The following is a 21,279-nucleotide window of genomic DNA, read 5'->3' as shown; positions in this document are numbered from 1 at the left end:
CAATTTTGGAGCCCCTGTTGCACCTATCATAGAAAGAGTCTCTCCCCAACAGAGATAAAGGCTGATAGAGCCAACACTCCAGTTGGGAAAAACAATAGTATTTGTAAAGAAGCCCCCCACTCAGGAGCACTATGCAGCCCACATTGTAAGGGAGCTCCCGCTGCGGGAGGCTGTGCTGGGGAACATTGGCCACTAGGTGGCAACAATCTATAAGGTTGACCAGTGCAGTAATAAAGTTGATCGAAACAAAAGGAGAGTGGGAAGGAAATAGGAAATGGAAGTGAGGAGGCCAGGGTTGTCAGGTTGGCGGGGTTTCTGCCAAATTGGGCTTCAAATGTAAAGTTTGGCAGATATCATTTAAAGAGGGAAAGAAGAAGGCACATAGCTTCTCCTAGTTCATAGCTGTCTGAGACCACTGGAGATATGTATGCATGTATGTAGGGAGGACAAGTGTTATAATAAATACAATAAATAAGTATAAATAAGTAATTGCCATGTGGTATGAGACACAGTAGGAAAGAGGTCCCTGCTCCGTAGAGCTTACAATCTAAGGTCTATCAACAGCTGGATATAGGAGTAAAATAGAAATTAACCTCACAACATACAATACTGCCAGCGCCATTGCTTCAGTTACCTATCAGGTTCACCTGGCTAATTTTGCTGTATTAATTGTGACCCCATATCTGTGAGAGACCCAATATCTGTCAATTAAAAAAGTAATTGGACATGTTTGATAAAGTCATAGTTAAAGAACAATGAATTATAAATTCACTAAGCTTTACAAATGTGTAAACCTCCCCCCCCCCCCCCCCTTGACTGTTAATGCTAACCCCTTATACTGGGCCTGCACTCCCCTTCTTTTAAAAATGCATTTATCCAAATGTAGCAAACTCTTCAGAACATAACCCTGTGCATTTTTTGAAAGAAGGGAAGCTCTGGCAAGTGGTCCCAAGTTAGTGAACAAATTGATCCCCACTGAATTTGGGTTTCATTATCCATTAATTCATCAAGTCCAATCTTTCAATGTACAACAATACAAGTATGGGATCCCTTATCTGGAAACCTGTTATCCAGCAAGTTCCAAATTAGAGGAAGCCTGTCTCCCATAGACTCTATGTTAATCAAATAATTCACATTTTTGATTTCCTTTTTCCCTGTAATAATAAAACAGTACCTTGTACTTGATCCCAAATAAGATAAAATTAATCCTTATTGGAGCCAAAACAATCCTATTGGGTTTATTTAATGTTAAAATAATTTTTTGTAGACAAAGTATGGAGATCCAAATTATGGAAAGACCCCATATCCAGAAAACCCCAGGTTTCAAGCATTCTGAATTAAAGGCCCCATACCTGTATTATTGTTAATTTTGGCTTAAGTCTGCTGAACAAAATTTTCTAACTCCCAGACTTTTAGGTGGAGGGTGATTTTTTTTGTTTAGGGTGGCTAATGGTCGTCATACATGGGCCGACTTTAAGTTCATGTCAGGAATAAAAACGATCCCCTATCTAACTTCAGTGGCTCCTATTGACTTAAATGTTTAGATGGGTGCACTTATCCACCCTGAATTGATCTAGGATCTGAATAATTTAAACAGACCCAATTAAAAGCAATTACAGTTATTCAGATAACCAGCCTCACTTCTGAACTTCAATCTCACAGATTAATCTCAAGAAGGCCCCCCCCCAAAAAAATTCTGCCCCGTTGCCTCGTTTCTTGCAGCCCATGCAGCCCCAGCAGTAAGTGTATCAGAATGGATACAAAGCATGAATTGTGCAACTGTCACTTAATTTTCACCAAAAGAAGGGGTGTGGCTTAGCACAGATGTTGGGCAAGCCAGGTAAGACTCCCCAAGCCTTAATGAAAATCCGCCCATACATGATTCTCCTTTGTTTTACTTGACATGGTAGCATTGCTCAATGTGAAACTGCAGAAAGCATTACCATACCTGAGTAAAGAGCCCTAAAAGCTTTCTCTGTTTGTTTAAGATTGCAGCTGCCATTTTAAGTAGCTTCCTGCTGCAGTTCTAGCTGTTGTAGCTCAGATCACACATTCATAAGCATGGGGGGAGTGAGTTTTATAAATTCTTATGGGAGAGGGGAGAGAACTGGGCAGACTCTGGCCCCAGGGATGAATGATTTTTCTGAGAGAGGAAGTCAGATACCCTAAGAACATGTTCCCAAAAAAAGAGACAAGAAATCCTGTGTTTCTTTTGACAGAGAAGTCAGTGCATCGTTTCTGTGAGTGCTTATGGCTGTATTTACATATTTACATAGACCTTTCTGATAAAGCTTACTTAGTTTTTACCTTTCTTTCTCCTTTAAGACCAGGGGGGGCATTACAGTTGTTACAGATTTTAAGGAGAAATGTTGCAGAGACTTACTGGGTTCTGCTGCCCAATTAACACTATGGGGCCAATTCATGAAAGCATGATTATTTTTTTTCAGAAAAAATCGTATTATTTCGAATTTTTAGAACTGTTCGTATTGACCACAATAATATCGTTAAAATTTTGCGACTTTTTTATGGTTTGCGTCGATTTCCATGAAAAAAGCCTTATTTTTTGCAAATATTCCAAACATTTTGGAATTCATTTAAGCTTTGGTATCGTGACTATCTTTTGGCCAGGTTGGAGCTGCAGAGTGCCATTGAGCCCTATGGGAGACTTTCCTTGGGCCGGGTTGGAGCTGCAGAGTGCCATTGAGCCCTATGGGAGACTTTCCTTGGGCCGGGTTGGAGCTGCAGAGTGCCATTGAGCCCTATGGGAGACTTTCCTTGGGCCGGGTTGGAGCTGCAGAGTGCCATTGAGCCCTATGGGAGGCTTTCCTTGGGCCAGGTTGGAGCTGCAGAGTGCCATTGAGCCCTATGGGAGACTTTCCTTGGGCCGGGTTGGAGCTGCAGAGTGCCATTGAGCCCTATGGGAGACTTTCCTTGGGCCGGGTTGGAGCTGCAGAGTGCCATTGAGTCCTATGGGAGACTTTCCTTGGGCCAGGTTGGAGCTGCAGAGTGCCATTGAGCCCTATGGGAGACTTTCCTTGGGCCGGGTTGGAGCTGCAGATTGCCATTGAGCCCTATGGGAGACTTTCCTTGGGCCGGGTTGGAGCTGCAGAGTGCCATTGAGTCCTATGGGAGACTTTCCTTGGGCCAGGTTGGAGCTGCAGAGTGCCATTGAGCCCTATGGGAGACTTTCCTTGGGCCGGGTTGGAGCTGCAGAGTGCCATTGAGCCCTATGGGAGACTTTCCTTGGGCCGGGTTGGAGCTGCAGAGTGCCATTGAGCCCCATGGGAGACTTTCCTTGGGCTGGGTTGGAGCTGCAGAGTGCCATTGAGCCCTATGGGAGACTTTCCTTGGGCCGGGTTGGAGCTGCAGAGTGCCATTGAGCCCCATGGGAGACTTTCCTTGGGCCGGGTCGGAGCTGCAGAGTGCCATTGAGCCCTATGGGAGACTTTCCTTGGGCCGGGTTGGAGCTGCAGAGTACCATTGAGCCCTATGGGAGACTTTCCTTGGGCCGGGTTGGAGCTGCAGAGTGCCATTGAGCCCTATGGGAGACTTTCCTTGGGCCGGGTTGGAGCTGCAGAACGCCATTGAGCCCTATGGGAGACTTTCCTTGGGCCGGGTTGGAGCTGCAGAGTGCCATTGAGCCCTATGGGAGACTTTCCTTGGGCCGGGTTGGAGCTGCAGAGTGCCATTGAGCCCTATGGGAGACTTTCCTTGGGCCGGGTTGGAGCTGCAGCGTGCCATTGAGCCCTATGGGAGACTTTCCTTGGGCCGGGTTGGAGCTGCAGAGTGCCATTGAGCCCTATGTGAGACTTTCCTTGGGCCGGGTTGGAGCTGCAGAGTGCCATTGAGCCCTATGGGAGACTTTCCTTGGGCCGGGTTGGAGCTGCAGAGTGCCATTGAGCCCTATGGGAGACTTTCCTTGGGCCGGGTTGGAGCTGCAGAGTGCCATTGAGCCCTATGGGAGGCTTTCCTTGGGCCAGGTTGGAGCTGCAGAGTGCCATTGAGCCCTATGGGAGACTTTCCTTGGGCCGGGTTGGAGCTGCAGAGTGCCATTGAGCCCTATGGGAGACTTTCCTTGGGCCGGGTTGGAGCTGCAGAGTGCCATTGAGCCCTATGGGAGACTTCCCCTGGGCCAGGTTGGAGCTGCAGAGTGCCATTGAGCCCTATGGGAGACTTTCCTTGGGCCGGGTTGGAGCTGCAGAGTGCCATTGAGCCCTATGGGAGACTTTCCTTGGGCCGGGTTGGAGCTGCAGAGTGCCATTGAGCCCTATGGGAGACTTTCCTTGGGCCGGGTTGGAGCTGCAGAGTGCCATTGAGCCCTATGGGAGGCTTCCAAAATCATGCATCGAAAGGTTTTTGCGGCATTTACGATCGTTCAGATCCGAACATTTCATGACTTTTGGATCGCAACCACGAAATTTTTTTTTGTACAACCAAGAAAAGAAAAGATCAGAAATTATCATGGTTACTCTGAATTATTTCCAATTGTGCTTTTAACTGGCGAAAATTTGTGCTTTAATGAATGGGCCCCTATAAGTTGCACACTCACTCTATCCCTTTGTTGCTGCTGGTGCTGCTGTGATGGTAATAAATCCATCTAAACCAGATTACCAGAATTGCAATTATACAATACACGTTGATGAAAGAGAATATCTGATCAAGTTTTTTTTTAGTGTTCGGTATGAAGCTGGAAGGCTCTTATGTATCAAGCTTATTCTTTAACACCTTAGAGGAGGGGGTGTAACTAGTCATTTCTAGGCTAAATGTGTGATATAAATTGTTTCAAGAATGACTAAAACAAGGTTTCTTTTCAAGGTTTCATAAATAACAAGATAGCGTTCTGGGGATTTAAAGGCTGGAGACTGATGTTGCTTACTTATTTGATGGTGGCCCTTTGATGGAGTTCAGCATGCCTGTACCATAGCGCCATGGAATGCCTTGTAAAATTAATAATAATCGTTGTATGCAAAGGTGTAGTCAAATTTGGTGTAAAAAGATAGATAATAGAGAGAGATAGGGTACTAGAAAGTCTTAAGCTGGCCATACACACACCAATATAATAGTACAAAACATAGTTTTGTATGATTTTCGGACCGAGTATGGGCTCCAAATTATTATCCCCATAATTTTCGTACTATGGCGATTGGTTGTTTAGATCAGACAGGTTGGAAACTTTCAGATGGATAACGCTAAAATCTGCGCATTTATTGTGTATCTGACGATCACAATAAGTCACTTCCGTTGGTGTCTGCCAACTATTTCACATACAGAAAATCCTCCAGTATCTGAACGTTCGTTGGACGAAGACTAAAATCTGAATGTCTATGGCCAGCTTTAGCTGAAGAGTTCCACCACTGTTTGTGCACTTCTGTAATGGTAGTTCCACCGGGAACACGTGGAGGCTTAGTTATCAAAATTCATATTTGTATAACTTTCATTTTTATCTATATGGAATAACTTTGAATTTTTTTTAAAAAAAAATGTGAATTCTCAGCATTGTCTATGGCAGAGTATTTTCTGGCATCTAGTAGCCATAACAAGTAGCTGCTACTAGGGTCTCCGTATGTCTTCACCCTAAGGGAGGTGACAAACAGGGAGATTAGTCATGAAAAATCTTCATTGCCGCGGGCGACTAATCTCCCCACAATGCCATCCCACCGGCAAGAATGTAAATCACCGGTGGGATGGCATACGCGCCGCTGCGATTTCCAAAGTTGCCTTATGCACTTTTTTACATAAGCCCAACTAAATCAGCTCATGTCAAGATATTTTTTCACATTACTGATGCATTCCTATGACAAAGGCCTGTAGTTAACACTGGCCAATGGCTGTCAGTATTCACAGAATCTCTTCTCATTATAGTTGTGCCTTTGGAGTGTTTGGTCCGAACATAACAGACAGATAAAGTCAATTCTACATTTTCCCTTTCCTCTATTACCTAAACAAGACACCAAGGCTTGAATCAGCACTATTATATTGTATAAAGCAGTATATATATATGTATGTTCCTGGAAATCGAAATAATGCTGACAACACATAAACGAACATCTGAGGTCTGTTCTAATCTAAATTACTGAATACATTTTAATTTTTATACCATTCTGTACTTGGTTGCCTTACAGTCAGATCTTCATTTTTGTGCATGAATTCTGTTGTTTCTGGATATACTCTAACACAGGCTGTCCATAAACCCCTGAAAGGTGTTCATCTGATATGATAATAAAACTTGTAGAGTGACCCAGTCCAAGAAGCTGTCAGTTTAGCTGCTAACCTACTTTTTACTGCTCTGACAGCTAATTCTCAAAGGAAACAGCTGCCTTTTTGCATTTTGTATATCTTGATAAAGGATAGCAAAATACACTCGGAAGTGAAAAAGTACATTTTCATGGGAAAAGAACACAATGCTGATTTAACACTCATCATTTAGGACAAATGCTTAAACAAATTCAAATGGGAATCCTTCTGAATTGCAGACATTGGTTAAAACAGGGCTGTTCTGGTCTGGAGCTTTGTTGTTCTGATTCTTCTTAATTCAAATAAAACAAAAACAATTTTTTCGAGTTTTGCATCTCACACCAGTGGCAAATGACTTTACTTTTGTAAACATAAGACTATTTAGTAAATGGGTTTAGTAACATATTTTCTGACAATGGCAATGATTTGCAGATTTTGCCAGAAATATTCTAGTGAATGTATATCTTTGAAATGGGACGGTCCAACTTGTGGGTGTGATGGACTTGTATGACTGCCTGGATATGAGCTGTAGTCCATTGGTATTCTTAATGGGCATCTCATGGTAAAGAGTTAGAAATTCCTGTCTCTGAGGGTGCCTAACAATTTGCCACCACTTAGTGGTGTTTCTAGACCTAATGCCACCTGAGGCAGCTTTTGTGATGCCGCCCCCCTCTCAGCGCCCCCTGTGCTTACCTTTACAGTGCCTGAGGGTCCAGGGTGCCACATCAATAATGTAGAGCAGGGATCCCCAACCTTTTATACCTGTGAGCCCCAGTTCCTGGGGGTGCAAATAATAGCTATAATTGACAATTTGGTAGCCTTTATGTGGATTGGCAGCCTATAGAATGCTCTGTTTGGCTTTATACTGGCTTTTTATGCAACAAAAACTCGCCTCCTTACCAGATATTCAAAAATAAGCACCTACTTTGAGGCCATGGGGAGCAATATCAAAGGGTTGGTGAGCAACACGTTGCTCACAAACCTTTGGTTGGGGATCACTGATGTAGAGAGTGCAATTCTGCTCTTAAAGTTACCAGGAATGGCTTTTTGCTGCCCCTGTTAACTAATGAGTTGCTGTTGAGTGAGGGCAGCAGCAGTGCCCCTGTTTTTATCTTTCATTCTTCTTTAACTACATATGTGCATTTCTGCATTACTAGGTGCAAACGTGAAGAGGAATGAAACAAGTGCAGGGAATAAACATGAGGTAATATTCTGGCAGTACCTTATACTAAGTCCAACTTGACATTGTCATTATGCACTGTACTGCACCCTCTATTTACCTCTGGAACAGATCAAGTAGTAGGCAAATGCTGAACATTTATTTTATTATGTGCCAAGAATCCTGGACCAATCCCAATGATGCCTTCCAGTGCTGGAAAGAGCAAGTAACTAGAATTACTCTTATTTGAATTAATTACACATATTGTAGAAATCTGCAAAAAGATCATGCCTTCTTTCTGTTGTAGCTATTTAGGCTTGTGTGATTCAGGTGGTTGTGCAGCGAAAGTACATTATTATGTGGCAAGCATGAGAAAATCAATCCCTGCCATATACACCCCATATAAATCATTGCTACTTGTGTATTCTTTTCCACTGAATGACCAGGTAAAGTTTTTTTGGCCAAATACAGTAATTCTACACCTTCTACTATTATGCTGGGAATTATAAGGAAATTTACCACGTGGGTAATAGTCTGAACTACTGTATTTTGGCTTCAATAGTAGTGCCAAACACTTAAATGTATCAATGAGAAAACAATATTTTATGGGTTAGATTCTACTTGAAGAGGAAAAAACTTTTTTTCCAGTTCCAGTCTTTTCCCATCGAGTTTTTATGGGATAAGCAGTGAGATAAGCTTTTCCCATTTAATTGCATCTGGTTGTAAAGCACAATCTGAAATTGAATTAGAAGATAAGCTATTTTCAACAAACTGAATCTGGCCCATAGTCTGTACTAAACTGGGTTTTCCAAGAAACTCTCCCTCCAGGTTGCAGGGGCTCCTAGATACAGGAAAGATTTAAATCCTTGCTATATATATCATTTATTAATGTTTCTTAGCACTTTTTGTCCACAGATTCTGTAATGTATGAATCCACTATTCTTTATACATAGAATCTTAACACCTACTCTGGATGGAATGGGTTCCCCCCCCCCCCAGACCTGAAATTTCAGGTCAAGGTGAATATGTCCTGCCCTCAAACAGTGGCATGGTAGTGGTAATTCTTTTACTGAAGATATATGCTTTGAGAAACAATTATAAACACACTGGGGCTCATTTATAAACACTTTATAGCACCTGGGCTGTAACCCATAGCAACCAATCAGTGAGTAGTCTTTTCAACTAGCTGAAGGTAGAACAAGGAAAGCAATTGAATGCCATGAGTTATTGCCCAAGTGCAAATTTGCCCAGTGATTATAAATGACCCCCAGTGTGTAGTTCCCCCAACATAGATTATTTTAAATGGAGAAATGGCCACATAAGAAAACCTTTTCAGAGAGTCTGTAAAGTTCTCAATAGGGACTACAATTTAATTTACTGTAAATGTTTAGGATAGTTTCTAAGGGAGATACTACATGTATTTAGTCTGTTACTGTTATTATGCTATGCACATTGGGTGTAGAGGTTGTGTATAACACTATGACTGATTTCTGACGAAAGTTCCTGTGTGGAACTGAAACGTTGGTCATAATAAAACCTCTGATTATTTTGTAGCTCTGCGATTTTTGTGCGAAAATCCTGTGTGTGCTGTCACTCCATGCCTGTATATATATATATATATATATATATATATATATATATGGGATCCATTATCCCAAAACCTAATATCCAAAATTTTGAATTATGCAAAGGCTGACTTCCATGGACTCAACAGTTGCTTGTACTTGCTGGAAACTAAGCCAATATGAATCCATATTGGTGGCAAAACAAACTAATTGGGTTTATTTTATGCTTACAAGTTTTTAGAAGTCCTAAGATGTGGGGATCCAAATTGCAGAAAGACCCCAGGTCCCGAGCATTCTGGATAACAGATCCCATACCTGTGTATTTTTTTTCTACTTTCTTTTTGAACCATGGCTACTTTCTATAAAAATGACCTGCAAAGTGCTTGATGCAACACATTTGTATAACTTCTCTGTTTTGTTATATAATTTGTTATTACAAGTTTGGAAAACATGTAAATGATTTCAGCATGATGAAGGTCAATGGTACACTGTTATTGTCTAAGTTATAATAATGCCGCTTGGCACAGGATTCAGTTCTTCCTAATTGAAAGAAATGTTCGATAGCCAAAACAGATACAGAAAGATCCTGACAGGGTGAGTCGTTTCAGAAACGAAGCCTAAAGCACTTTCAAAGGGAAGCAGAAGACGCAGATAGCAATGTGGAACCAGTCAGTGAGATATGTCGCTGTAATAAGATATATTATTACCATAGTAATGTGTTTGCTTCAGATAGGCACTGCATGACTCACAGACATCTGATTTGAAGCTGCACCATTCTGTGCTCTATTTCAGATATAAGTATATCGCTGAGCTTAAGAAAAACTGAAATACCAATAAGCAATATTTACATTGGGCAAGCACCAGCATTTCTTACTTAAACACAAGATTCAAAAATATAATAATGAATGTGGCAAGGTCAAATTGGCTAATATGGCATTAATTTTAGTCTAGAAATTAATTTTAAGTCTAGAAATGCTACTGTATTTTATATACTAAGCTTACTGCACCAGCCTAAAGGTTCAGCATCTCTACAATAATGATCCAAGCCTTCAAAGTTGTGCCCAGAAGCTCCCCATCTTGGATTCTGTTAGGAGCGTCAGTGACACTGCACATGCTCAGTGTGTCCCGGGCGGCTGTTAAGAAGCTAAGCTTAGGGGTCATTGCAAATTATCAAGCAGAAAATGAGGCTGGCCTGCCTGTCATAGAAACTGCTGTTACAGGCTGATCTTCTGATGCTAAATGCACTGGTTTCTGAGCTGCCATCTACTAATGACCTAAATGATATATAAATTAGCCTTATTCGTGACATTTATATTCTATATATACAGTATATTGTGAGTGGGTCCCTAAGCTCAGTAAGTGACAGCAGCACAGAGCATGTGAAACAATCAGCAGAAAAGAAAATGGGGGGCTAATGGGGGCATCTTTGGAGGCACAGATCTTCCCTGCTAAAGGACCTTTAGTTAAGCTGTACTTCTCCTTTAACAACAGCCATGTTCTACAGAGAAGTAGAAGAGAAATATATTTATTCATATGCATTAGTAGCCATGTTACAGTAAGGCTCCCTATAGGTGTCTGTTCAAGTTGTGGTTATAACTGCATCAGTGGAAGCAAAATGCATAGATATAAAGGTCACCTCATGTAAATGTTAATGAAAAATAACCTTTGAATAGACAAGAGTAAATGAGTAGTAACCTACCCTCATGGCAAAATTTGCCCTTGGATTGTCATAGTGCCCCCTAGTACATGGATATGACATCATGTTCTATTAGCAAATATATTTAAAAATTGCTATGATGAAAACTCAAAAAATACACGATTTCACCTGCAGGGTGTCCTTTTATTAACATATTATTTAACCTGATTTCAAATTGGAATTGGTTTCACTGAAACACAGATCAAAACATATTCAAATGTACAAACCCACTCAAGAAAGCTATAGAAATATAGCAAAATGGTCGTTGAGGTACTGGCAGTGCTACTTGTAGGTGGGGGGCCCCCTCCCTTTGGATATGTGACTCCCTTCGCCGCTGTCCATCTAATAGCATCCCCTAGGTTCCTCAATGAATGCTGTGGATCACACGGACTCTGCGCTTGACACCGTCACAAATTCGGTTGTGGGACCAGACAGCAACATGGATTCCACTTTTACAGACCTTTACGGGAATGATAAGTATAATATAAGTGCGCAGTGAACTTTTTGGCCCTCTTGTGATATCCTTTATTATTCTGATTTCGCATGTGCTTTGAATTTTTCTGATATCACAACTTGCCTTGTATGATCAGATTGAAGCTATTCTATCATATACATTATTATTATATAGCACAATAAATATCCCAAAAACTATCCATTAGCAAATCCATAACTGTACTGTGCAATGTCCCCATCAGTGGGTATTAAAGCAGAATGAAAGTAATTTTGGCATTTTACTGCCAAAAAAAATAGCCATATTAGTGCCACCTAGAATGCCATATTTATTCTGCAGAAAGCTTTACCATACCTGAGTAAAGAGCCCTAGAAGCTTTCTCTGTTTGTTTAAGATTGCAGCTGCCATTTTTAGCTTGGTGTTCCTAGCTTCTTGCTGCATAGCTCAGATCACACATACCAAAGGGTTTGTTAACATTGAGTGAGTTTTATAAGTTCTTATGGGAGGGGGAAGTAGGAGAGGGGAGAGAGGAGAGAGCTGTGCAGACTCCGGCCCCAGAAATGAAGGATTTTTCTGAGAGGACCTTTCTGATAATACTTACTTTTTACCTTTCCTTCTTCTTTAAAGGGACACTTACCCTTTAGGTTGTTCTATATAAAGAGGACGGAAGAAAATGTAATTCTAATTTTTCCAGTGTACGTTAATATAAACAAATGGCAATGACAAAGCTATTTGTAAATATAATTGCTATTGGAAGCCCTGTTTGATTATCCTGTTTTTGTTTATTGGTTGTGTCTCCTGAAACAAAAAAAAATCATTGAGACAAGTCAGTTCTTCTTCATGCCTGTTAATGAGAAAAAGAGTATATAAAGATGCAGACAAACACTGCTGTCAACAGCAATTACACTGACAAATAACCTTAAAACCACAGGATTGTTTGCTTTAATTTATATTGGTAATTTGCTTCAAATACCATTTTCTCTTATTGTGCAAACACTTTTTTGGGGGGAGGGTGGGGGGGAAGTCCCACTGAATTCTCTCTGTACTATTTAGAGCAAATTGAAACCCCCAATATATTTTACCCAACCCAGAAATGTAGTTATTAACAGATTCTGTATTCTGCCACAATAAACAGATGATAGATAGATGAAAGATAGATGCAAGATTATTGTCAAATTTATCACTATTTTATATTTTGTTAGGAAATAGTCTTATTAGTTTGCCATGTTGTTTTCTGGTCCAAACAATATGAGTCCTCTCTAATTAACAAAGAGTTTGGCTCACTAGAACCAGCATTGAATAGATCCCTGTCAATATGTTACTAACTGGTATGTACTAACATCATTCAGATGTACCAATCAGCAGGGACTTCTAGAAACTTCTTTAAGCCCATCTATGATGTATATAAGTCCGGCACCACGCTAGGCACTGGACATAAATGTACCCCTATGTTGCAGAAACGATGTCATGTACATGGCTGCCTGTGACGTCATTTCCGCCAGAAGTGATTTCACTTCCCTGCTTAACCCCCCCCCCCGCGCCCTCACCCACCAGGAGGGGCGGTGGCTGAGGAGGTGTTTTATTTAAATAAAAATGTTTTCCACAGGCATCCGAGGGCCTGTTTTCTGTGGGTGCCCTAGACACAGGCCCTCGGATGCCTATTTATAGAAACAACCCTGGCTCTAGTAGGGTTAAGCAGACACACAGGGCACAGGAAGGGACTTACCACCTTGCCAGATCAGAGGGAACCTTGCATCACAGACCGGACACTTAAAAGAACCAAGGAGTGTGTGACCTCTAGAGTTAATGGTGCAGTATGGGGTGATATTTAGGTGGTTGCACTATATTTATGTTTGATATGTTAGTGTGTGTTGTTATAGTGTATTTTGAGAAAATCTATTTTATATAGTGTGTGTGTGTGTGTGTGTGTGTGTGTGTGTGCTAATTATAAGGTTATAATTGTGTAAAATATTGATTTCTGTTATTTCTTGTATAATTTATGTTTATGTAAACATTTTCCAGTCAATATAAAATAATTTTTTTACATTTATGCCACACTTTTTTTTGCAGAACTTTTGTTATTTTAATAATCTCCCAATCAGAGTGTGGGCTCTATTAACCTGCACTTTCAGTGGGGAAAACAATTCTCCACCGATAGGTGCCCTTTAAGTTTTTGTTTGTCCTGTGTATCTCAAGAATAAACAAAAAATCACATATTTATTGTGATGAAGACAATAGGTAAAAAGTATGTACAGCACAAGCCCTATTCATTGCACAAGGGAGTATACTGCCACCTAAGGCTAATGCCACACCATACATATGGCGTATATTTTTGGCAAGCCAAAAAACGATTGTCGAAAATATGCGCCATATGCTCCTACCTGTGCCTGCACATGTAAGAAAAAGCGCCTGTTGGTAACGGGCTTACCTTTATTTAAAACCAGCACATTGTGGCTTTTAGAAAAAGGTTATAAGGCCAAGACTTATCTAGAACACTTTGCCCTTTCTTCAGCTGTTTAATAGAAAATCCTTATTACCCCAAATGTAAATGATAAAAAAAACAAAAAAAAACCCAGTTTGAAGTCTGTGACAGTTTTGCATTTTGGAGAATCGTGATGGCTGTGGGAGTTAGTTACTATGAATGTTCCCTGGCCGCAATTAAAGCCATATGCCTCTTATTAAGTTGATACGGATATGCACATTGCAATAACTGGAAGAGGATTTGAGACCTTTAGTGACACCTACATGAACTCTTTTTTTACTTTTTTGCAGTCTTGGAAATTGGATTTAAAACATAAAATGACTGATATTTTATATAATTGAGGTGACCTTTACAAAAGCCTTATATTTTGTACAGTCGTGCTAATTTCAGTACTTTTAGCTAAGAGCTTTGGATGCTCCTATTGCAAAGCTGGTCATACACAGCTGGATCTGTTCTTTGGCAAGGGCCAAATTAGATTTATCCAATCACTGTGCAGGTAGGCTCCATACCCTATCATGATGTGGTCTAATTTTAGAAGTACAATGCAAACGGTCTTTCATAAGTATGTAAAACTCCATACCTCATAATGCCAGTACCAAATATGTAACATTTAATAGACTTGTATAGATCAATTTTGCATTTTTCTTTAAAGGAGACATATTGGATAAATGGGAAAAACGCTAATTTTGTAAGCAATTATGAATAATATACGGTGCTGGTTTCCCTTTGGGTTAAACATTAACCCTATCTGTAACAATGGCCCCTTTATTGGAGCTCCCTATAGATCCTCTCACTTCTCTGTCCGAGTTTGAAATGAAGAGTGGGCGTGTCCTAACGGTCCCTGCCAGAAGCACAGTAGGAGAGGGAGAGCCAATCACAGCCCTGCAGTCACACAAGCACAGACAGGCTTCAGTTCCCTATCAGGTCAGCCTAGCTGCTGATTGGTTCCTATCCTACAGTACAGGGTACGGAGGGCCGCCGGCTCCCCAGCTCATCCAGTGAATTCAGCCAGCAGGAAGTGGCACGGATGGGTGGGGCTAGTGGGGTTTTGGTGGAATGTCTCAATAAATCAGTCAGAAAAACAACTTTTTAAAGCACAATCCTTCTATATCTAGAGGAGTATAATTCCCTGGTACATTCATCATTTTTAGGATATGTCTCCTTTAATAAATCACAAATAATCAGTTTTCCAGACTCAAGACTGAGGTTTCACAAATAAAGAAAAATTGCCAACTTGATGTTTGATAAGTCTGCCTCTTAGTATATTATAGAATGTCCTATTAGCAACTTTTTAATATTTGCCTCTTTCCAGCTTTCAAAGTGGGGACCCTAGCAGCCAAAAAGCTATTACTCTGTGATTCTACAACTGTATTGGGATTGTTACTTTCTATTACTTACCTTTCTAATCAGGCCTATTCTCTTCATATTGCCACTTCTCATTCAAACCATAGCTGTTTCTTATTCAAAGAGAAAAGGTCAGGTTAATAAAAATATAAACCTAAATACAAATGATATATATATTATAAAGCACAATACTGGTTGTTCATTGTACTCGGCATATATACGGCAAAGTAACATCACTTGGGGTAACATTATGGTTAGGAGCTTTGGTTGAGGCTACTACTTTATGTACACATTCAAATGTTCTTAATGAGTAATACTGTTGGTAACTTCTTTAAATGTGATGCTATTCACTACAGGTACAGTATTTGTTATCTGGAAACCCGTTATCCAGAATGTTCCGAATTATCGGAAGGCCATCTCCCATAGACTCCATTTTAATCAAATAATTCAACATTTTATACATGATTTCCTTTTTTCTCTGTACAGGTATAGGACCCGTTATTCTGAATGCTTGGGACAAAGGGTATTCCGGATAAGGGGTCTTTCCGTAATTTGGATCTCTATACCTTAAGTCTACTAAACAATCAATAAAACATTAATTAAACCCAATAGGTTTGTTTTGCATCCAATAAGGATTATTTATATCTTAATTGGAATCAATTACAAGGTACTGTTTTATAACTACAGAGAAAAAGTAAATCAGTTTTAAAATTCTGTATTATTTGATTAAAATGGAGTCTATGAGAGATGGGCTTTCCGTTATTCGGAGCTTTCTGGATAACGGGTTTCCGGATAAGGGATCCCATACCTGTAATAATAAAACAGTACCTTCTACTTAATCGCAACCAAGATATAATGAATCCTCATCATTTAATTAATGTTTAAATTCTTTTTTAGTAGACTTAAGGTATAGAGAGACAAATTAAGGAAAGATCTCCTATCCAGAAAACCCCAGGTCCCAAAAATTCTGAATAACAGGTCTCATACCTGTGCTCGAATTTGCTAAAATCAGAGGCCCCTTCGTGGTAAGCACCTGACAAAACTGTCTGATGAAGACAGTCTGGGTATCTTTATTTCATTGAAAGAAAAGCCATTATGTGCAGCCTGTTATTAGAGGAAATACTGGTAATCCTCACAGCTAACGTTACCAGCATGAAGGCCAAATAAAAATGAGGTGAACATGTAGTTACCTAACTCGATGGCTTACAGGAAATGTAATATTTCAGTAAACTGTCAAAAAGATTGTTTGCCTTTAATTGGATGTCATAATCATTTAACATTAATGAAAATGAGGGATATAAAAGTATTAAAAACTAATCAGACCTTTAACTTTCTATTGTGTATAAATATGCTGTATATGAAAGGGGCTATATGTTGTATTGCCAAAATAAAATGCCCTTGTTTGTCAGTTTCTTTCTACTGTATATTTTGTACTACTGTGGTTTTTACTCGTTTGCTTTTTCTTGTAACACTGACCCAACGAAAAAGAAAGATACACCCAGTACACAGCAGTCAGACCATCTGTGTATAGAAAGAAGCATCCTCCTCAATCTGTATTAGCATACAGTGAATTAACTAATCCATAAATATAAAAACGGTACCCTATTGTCACCATAAAACCATGTGTTACAGCCACAGTTCATGCAGATATGTGCACTGTTACTGCCATCACTATAGGTGAGATTGCTTGTACAGGTATAGGAATTATTATCTTAAAATGGAGTTCATGGGAGATGGCCTTCCTGCAATTTGGAGCTTTCTGAATAACAAATTTCTGGATAATGAATCCCATACTTGTACAAAGTAAAACAAAAAAGCAGTTTGTGGTGCTGGGTCTGTCTTTCTTTTTTTGGTTATGTCTTATTTGAGTTAACTAAGTAGCACTGTCACCCTCATGTAATTATGGGTAATTTTGTCCATTTATTGAGGAATATGTAACTATGGCTGCTGCTGAAACTTCAGGAGTGAGACGCTTACAAATTCTTTTCTATATTTTGTAACACAGTGCCATGGTGTTGGCACTTCTTTGGGTAAAGGAATCAGGGTAAATAAAAAGAAAAAATTGACTTTAATGGCAAGTGGGTAGGTAGAGAAAGATGCCTGCAACGAGGAGAGATTTAGGCCAGTACTTATGTAAAGACTGAACGTGACACAATTGCAGACTAGTTGCACCAGCCTGAGTGAAAGCTGGCCACATGTAGTGAAGCCAAATTAAAGCTCAATAAATGTACCAAAACAAGTATCCAAAGGAATAAACTGCAAAGCTGTTCGTACAGGCTACATGTAAGTAGTAGTAAGTAGTAATGTAGCTCCTATATTGAGGCATATTATTTAAGAAAACTGATCTCACCCTGTGACTGCACAGGCCTCAGTAATATAAAAGTCTAGATCAATGATTCTGATGGGCAGTTTTTTTAGCATATGTGTCTAAACCACAGATAAACCACAGATAGAGGCAGTGACAGAAGGGAGATTGTTGTACAGTTGGGAGAGGCCACAGTAACAAAACTACTCAGCTTTCAGAATTTTCATTAAAAACTGTAGCATGGCATTAGCGTGAAGTATGGGGGAAATTCTGTGCTGAAGGCACATACTGCTTGATTGTGATATCTGTGCCTTGGGATGCCTCGCAAGGGAATAACGACAACAGAGCAAAGCAACTATCAGTTTCAGCTTTAGTCTCGGGAAGAGGTTTTTCCAATTCTGTCTCCCTCTAGGAGGGCCAATCATAGCTCATATCGAGGTTACAGATACAGGTAAATGTCACAGTGTCAGCCATAACCCTCACTTTCATCGACCTCCAGGTTTTCTAGTATATCTAGGACTTCAGGCTGAAGGGAAGAAACATAATTTGTTCATTTTGAGCATTAGAACTGGAGCAACTAAAGAGACAGAAGTTCACAGATCATTATGCAAGTTCTGGTGCACTTTTTTTTGTTTTCTTTTGGCTTGGTATTTACTAGATTCTAACTAAAAAACATTTAAGCTGCTGTTTTCTTTATTTTGCTAGTAGAGTTGCCAGGCAACCACTAGCTGGGAGGGAAAAACATGTTCTAAGAAAGAATGCAGCTTAGCGCTAAGGAACTCTTGCAGACATTTAAAATAGATTTTAGTAGGAGCAGCCAGAACTGATGCCCTTTAAAAATAGTCTGCAGCCAATTCTAGTGATATAGCGAAAACCAGAGAATACAATGCATGTTATGTGGTGTTATTACAGAATGGCAGCAGTTTGTCAATAATAAATGCACGTGTAAAAACTTAGATTTCATGCTTCCTTTTGCTCATCCGCTAAACACTCAGCACCGATGCCTAAAGCAGCTCAAGCACACGTTCTGATAGATGGATTTGTTTCATTCTTTCTGAAGCCTCTTAACAAGCAAATCTCTGCATGTCTTCCATTTTATATATATATGCGTAATGGCATTTTACATGGTCAGGCTGTGAATTCTCTTCAGAATCTTAAATTGTGCATGTGGTTTTTTTTTTTTAATCCTTTGAAAATGACAATTCGCCTGTTAGAGTGATACTGAAACATGAAAAACAAGGCAAGAGATGAACAGAATGTAGTAACAAAATCTCCTCTAAACGGAAGCATTACTTGGCACAGTATGATCACTGCCCACACAGGCGTCATTTTATAACTCAAGGCTGATTTTTTAGCACTAAGACTCACAAAAAACAATGGGGTTTTGTATTATACAGTACATATCGCAACACTGTTTTACGGCCTTTACATTTTGGATAATATTCATCCGTAAATGTGCAACAAGGACTGGTCAGTAGGGGATTGCATATTATTGAATGCTCAGATTGATTAAAGACATTAACAGTAGCTTTTTTGGCAAGCACCTTGGAAATCTAGATTGCATATCTATATTTCCTACAGCATTAGCTATTGGAAGCCCCAAGGTGTCTAAGATCTAATGTGGGAATGTCTGCAAGGTTTCTTTTTGGACTGAGTTGCTCCTGTCTGTGAGAACTTGTCAGATCAAAGGAATCCTTGTCTCACCATCTAACTAGTAGTCGGAGTTCTCGTTATGAAATCTGGCACTAAGTAACTTCTTTAAAGTTATAACCTGCCACTGACTGATTTCATATTTTCTCTATATACTTTCTTTAAACTTACCCTAGCCCCAACTGACTAGCCACCCTCCTGTGATAGCCCGGCCTTGAATGACTGTTCTTTGGTAATTTCTTGGAATTAACTTACCTTTCAGTCCCACTTACCTTACTCTGGGCCAGATGGCTCCTTTGGCCAAAATCTATTGTTAGACACAAATAAAAGTTTCACAGAGTCCTTCTGCAGAAGAAAATGTTATATGCCTTTTTGAATGTCACCTTACAGTGCCTATAGGCTCCGTAACATGATTATTGGGCCATATTAAAAACTCTTTTTTTAAGAAGAGCAGTCCATGGTCATTGCCCTAGGAAAGGTTAATCTTCTGCTAATAGTAAGTTGTTTTTTTTTAGCAGATTAAAAAAGTTTTACTGCAGGATGTGCACGTATATAAATGCAGGTTTTTGCAGCTTTATAGCTGTCAGCCCAGAAGCTGTCGCCCATTGAGGCCCCCTGCAACAAGTTATGTGTTTAGAAAAAAAAAACTGTCCGAATGCCATCATTGTGGAAAAGAAAGCAACTTCATATCAATATTCTTATTAACCCTGGGTAGCCAAGCTCCCCACTGATGGCACAATAATGCACACAGGCACACACATACAAATAGGCAGATTCACTGAGTTGTTATTATAAACTTCACTCTTTTTTCCTACACTATCAAGTGAGTAATGGAAAATGCCTAGAAGGGGCAAGTGACCCCTGAACAACTGTGGCTTGGAGCCATAAGTTTAAATAAGTATAATTCTGTGCATAGAAATGTTGACATAATAATGCTAATTGCCTTATGAGAACATAATACTGGTAGCCTATTTTTTTCTCAAATGAGTCACTCATTATGCCCAGATGGTACATTCTTTTAACGTATGAATCATACTTCATACGTTTGGAAAATTTTTAAAATGGGAAGTAATTGTTAAAAAATTTTCAACCATAGATTTTGTTACCTCAGAGCTAGGAAACCGTTTTTGACGAAAAAGCAGAGGAACATAAAAAATAAATTAAAAAAAGTGACCCAAATTCAAATATTCTTAAATCTGAAAAAGATGCAAAATATAAAAAGACTTAGAGAGCAACAGAAGCATCATAAAAGTTCATGGAGGTGCCAAATAAGGGCTAAGATTGGCTATTAGGCAGCCTCTATGCACACTATCAGCTTACAGGGGGCTTTATTTGGTAGGAAATCTTGTATTTATTCAACCAAAACTTGCCACCAAGTCAGGAATTCAAAAATAACTACCTGAGAGCAACATCCAAGGGGTTGGTGAGCAACATATTGAGTCAGATGACTGGTGAAATGTCTTTAAGAAAAACACAGCCAGTCCAGTTGATTTCCCATGGGTGATAATGCACCCCGGTCTGTCATATCTGATTTATTCAAAGCGAAACTGGAATGACACACACACACACACACAAGTAAAGCTGGGCATAAATGGAAAGATATGTTCATTTGGAGAGGTCGCCAAACAAGTGGATCTTTCCCCAATATGCCCACCTTGAGGTGGGCGATATTGGACTGATCTAATCTTTTGGCCCTCAGGCCAAACAACAGGACCACAAAGCCAGTATGTAGGTTGTTGGGATGAAAACTGCATCAACAAGCTATTTTGGCTAGATATTGGTCAGGCAGGCAGGGCCAAATCAGCGCCTTAAATATGCCCGTGTATGACCACCTTAAAAGTATGTAAAATTCTCTTTTTTCACATATCAGCATGCAAGATACATGTTCATTCTTGGTCTATCCAGTGCCACCTGTGCCAGTTACATGGGAACACATTCTAACAAAAAGAACTGTGTATAGAAATATCTCTTTGCATTTTATACAGATACTCTGTTTCAGATTGTCCCTGAGAATGTGCAAATAATATGGGCTTTGGCTCAATGCAAAAATCTGAACAACCAGCCAAATCAGATATTATTGTATCTTCCCTGGTAGAATCCGTACCGTTAAAGGAAAAGAAGGTAAAAGTATAAGTAACATTCAGTGTATTTTTAGATGGCAGACCCTGCGGCAGGGCCTGGGGGATAAGAGGGACCATTTGGGGAAGTAGGTGACCATCTATTTTGTGGAGGGCCCAGGCCACTATGTTAAAAGTGTGATTCAACTTTAAAGGAACAGTAACACTAAAAAGTAAAAATGTTTTAAAATAATTAAAATATAATGTACTGTTGCCCTGCACTGGTAAAAGTTGTGTGTTTGCTTCAGAAAGACTACTGTAGTTAATAGAAATAGC

This window comes from Xenopus tropicalis, chromosome 5, assembly GCF_000004195.4.
Source record: "Xenopus tropicalis strain Nigerian chromosome 5, UCB_Xtro_10.0, whole genome shotgun sequence".
Lineage (NCBI taxonomy): Eukaryota > Metazoa > Chordata > Amphibia > Anura > Pipidae > Xenopus > Xenopus tropicalis.
Note: the sequence above shows the minus strand (reverse complement) of the source record.